Raw genomic sequence first — 3,863 nt, 5'->3', positions numbered from 1 at the left:
TAAAGCCAAACCTCTCTGTGTGTTTGAGAGTCACGTTTTGGATTTCTGGAAGGACCAGTTCCAAGTAGTTACACTGACAGAAATTATGCGCCAAAAAGATGATCTACCATTTGCTGAGCTGCTGAACAGGGTCAGAGTGAAACGCAAAGGAGAGGCATTATCTGATGCGGACAAAGCTCTACTTGCCCAAGCCTTAACTCAAGCTCAGGACTGTCCTAAAGACATCCTACATGTTTTTGCCACAAATAAAGAGGTAAACCAGCACAATGCTGATACCATATCTGCTCTGTACTCTGAACTGGTGAATGTAGATGCTCATGACTATAAAAAAGATCTTCAAACTGGTCGTATGGAAAGGCAGAGTGCACCTTTTGAAGGTTGTAAAGGTGATCTACCAGATAGATTACAACTTGCTGAAGGTGCTCGTGTGATGCTAATCCGAAACATTGATGTAGAAGATGGACTGGTGAATGGCTCTTTTGGAAAGATCGCTAAAATTGTCTATGATGGCCAAGCTGGCAAAACATTTGTAAGGCTACTCGGTATTGAGCTAGACAATCCCAGTGCAGGGCAGAGACATCACAACCAGCCTCCAGGAGTGTCGGATAACTTGACATATATTGACAGAATCGAGGAACCTCTGAGTAAAAAAGGAGTGGTTCGCCACATGTTCCCGATGACACTTTGTTATGGGGTTACCATACATAAATGCCAAGGGATGTCAACAGTGTCTATAGTGGTTTCATTGAAGCGGATTTTTGAACCAGGCATGGCATATGTTGGTCTCAGTAGAACTACCTCACTGCGTGGACTGCACATACTTGATTTTGATGAAGGCAAAATATATGCTGATCCTGAAGTAGCAACTGCGTTGGAAAGTATGCCAAAAGCACAAGTGGAAAATTCTATGCCCCTCCTTCACCATCTCAACTCACTTGGTTCATCATCACGGCTAACACTGATTCACCACAACACAGAGGGACTGTCAGCCCATATGGAAGATATCAAGAAACATCATGAAATGTGTCTTGCAGATATTTTGTGTTTCACTGAAACACACCTATTTGGCAACTTTGTCCCAGACACTCTGCAGTTGGAGAATTATCACATGTATAACCGCAACAGGCATGTTTCATACTCTACGCTTTCTCATCTAGCCCAGAAGAATGGTGGGGGAGTTGCTGTGTTTCTTAAAAACCATGTTCAGGCTCATCAAGTGCCATACATTCAGGGTGTTACTGACCTCGAATTCCTGGTAGTGAAGGTTGTGGCTCCAGTTCATGTTCTGATTGCAGTGATTTACAGATCACCTGATTACAACATAAATCTATTTTTGACCAATCTCCGTCACCTGTTGGAGTCTTTACAGGTCATTGCAGACGGCCCAGTTATTGTTTGTGGGGATTTTAATGAGGACCTATTGGCCACAGGAAGGAAACCAATCTTTGAGCTGTTTCAGTCAAGAGCTTTCACAAATCTCATTACTACTTCTACCACAGAGAAGAATACGCTGTTGGATAATATTTTCATCTCTGATCATCGGCACTGTGCCCATTCAGGCGTTCTACAGACGTATTATAGTTATCACGATCCAGTGTTTTGTATTTTAACTTAATTTACATATGATTTTACAATAGTATATGATGTGACTGTTTAATCTATCAATTGATGGCAAAGGTGTAGAATCGTATGGCCTTGAAATACTAACATAATGTGAACAAAATAACTGTTTGGACAGAATGTCAAAAACACTTATGCTTTGTATTCCCCAGATATCAATTAACGTTATCCAAACCAACACAGGGATTAGTCACCCTGGAGCAACTATGGGAGTGCCTTTAATGCTTAACTGAGTTTAATTAGATGTTATGGTTTGTACAAGTTTTGCATGCTGACAAAGTTCCTTAGACTACACTGCCACTGAAACTTAGGTATCGTTTCTTTGGAAATGAATAAACGACCTTTAGAAGAAAAATGGGTTCATAAGAATTTGGTAAGTATTTTCAAGTTCAAGTAGTCTATTGTTTATTGTCACTAGTATTATAGCGAAGGAAAATACATTAATAGTAGTAATTACAATGGTGTGTGAATTATATCTGATATAAGAATCTGTCTGTCTAGCTATCTATTCATCTATTTGTTCTATATGTTCATCTGTTTATCTCCAAGAGCAATTTGATGGATACTCCTGGCACCAAATTTCAACAAGGACTCCCTGAAACACATGACTATTTTAACATGGGATGATGCTGAAACCCCCGAAGAGTAAGCCTGATCTTAAAGTATTAATAGTAGGAAAATTGCTTAAGATGCCTTATGTTGACTTCAACAATTTCCCCATGACCTTTTAAGTGAATATAGTAATTGATATTAGTATCTGTGTCTCTCCCTAACTGTCTGTCTGTCTGTCTGTCTTGTCTATCTGTCTATTTCTCCGTGTTATCTGAAACAGCAATGAGATTACCACTCCTGGCACCAAATTTCAACAAGGACTCCCTGAAACACATGACTATTTTAACATGGGATGATGCTGAAACCCCCAAAGAGTAAGCCTAGTCTTAAAGTATTAATATTAGGAAAATTGCTTAAGATGCCTTATGTTGACTTCAACAATTTCCCCATGACCTTTTAAGTGAATATAGTAATTGTTATTGGTATCTGTGTCTCTCCCTAACTGTCTATCTGTCTATTTCTCCATCTTTCTCCGTCTTTACCTGTTCAGTTAGACGTCACTAAAGTGTCTTAATGTTTTCTGCTGCTTTAGTGTGGTGAAATGAACACTTCAAAATAGCCTCCTAGAAGGCCTTGTCTACTGAGGACCTAAAGTCTTCTTTCTTGGGAGTCTTGGTAAGTTAACATCTACATGCGCTCCCTAGTGCAATAGATACCACTTTAACAAAACATGGACCCTTCGTGCATAGAAAGGAAAACTTTAATTCAGATCAACAATGCTGACAAGCATGGTTGTCTTTTATAAAATGGTTTATCTGATCCTAAACAAGGAGCTAGTATACTCCTTGAGCACATTGTTGGTAATGAAAAGTGGTGTTTATGTTCATTCTGTTGCCATAGAGGAAGCGGCAATGGACATCACAAGCACCGTTATGTGGATTTACAATAACTGCAGACATGAGAATCCCATAGACTGTTGATGTGGGGACTGTGATCGAGGCCATGAAACTTTGCCAATGTCATCTCGTCCATCATGCTCTACTTACGGATGCTCTTCATCAACTACAGGTCCGTTTTTTAACACCATAGTTTTTAATCATGAAACCGAGAGACCTGAACATCAGTTCCTCCCTGTGCAGTTGGGACTCTAACACTAAGCACTGATGCCTTTCAGGTGTGTTAACCCCTCTTGGTACCAGGACAACAGCCTAGGTCAAACCAAGGACCTAATGGTGGACTACAGGAGACTGGAGCAAGAGGAGCACACACCCGTCTACCCCTCTCACTACAAAGAACTTTACTCTACTGTAACTGACCCTTGGCAGATGGGTTGGGCCCTTGAGTCGTGGATCTGTCTGAGGTTTCTTCCTATATGTATCTCCAATTCTAGGGAGTTTTTCCTTGCCCCTGTTGCTCATGGGCTCTCTTTGAAGGTTTAACACGCTGCCATGAGACATGTGTAATATTTTGGCGCTCTATAAATAAAATTGAATTGAATTGAATTGAATTTAACTTCTTCTCTGTGTGTCTCTCCATTGAACTGGATAGCTCACTTGTCATTCCCACTTTCTTTCACTTATTTTTCTTCACTTCCTCTCACTTTCTCTATCACTCTCTCTATTTCTTCCAAATTCAATAACTTTTTAAAACTATATTAAAATAACACTTTTTATAGCAAAGCAACCACTAAA

The 3,863-nt window shown here is 39.9% G+C and overlaps 1 long non-coding RNA gene across 1 annotated transcript; it reads left to right on the top strand.

Annotated features, from left to right (window-relative positions):
• The first annotated feature begins 2,009 nt into the window (after positions 1-2,009).
• On the top strand, positions 2,010-3,614 carry LOC134072256 (uncharacterized). Its single transcript, XR_009937144.1, has 5 exons — positions 2,010-2,265; positions 2,453-2,546; positions 2,765-2,847; positions 3,073-3,240; positions 3,347-3,614. It is a non-coding gene; the product is annotated as an uncharacterized LOC134072256 (long non-coding RNA).
• The last annotated feature ends 249 nt before the right edge of the window (positions 3,615-3,863 follow it).

This window comes from Sardina pilchardus, chromosome 24, assembly GCF_963854185.1.
Source record: "Sardina pilchardus chromosome 24, fSarPil1.1, whole genome shotgun sequence".
NCBI classification, from domain to species: Eukaryota; Metazoa; Chordata; class Actinopteri; order Clupeiformes; family Clupeidae; genus Sardina; species Sardina pilchardus.
Note: the sequence above shows the minus strand (reverse complement) of the source record. Positions and strands in the feature narration are given on the sequence as shown.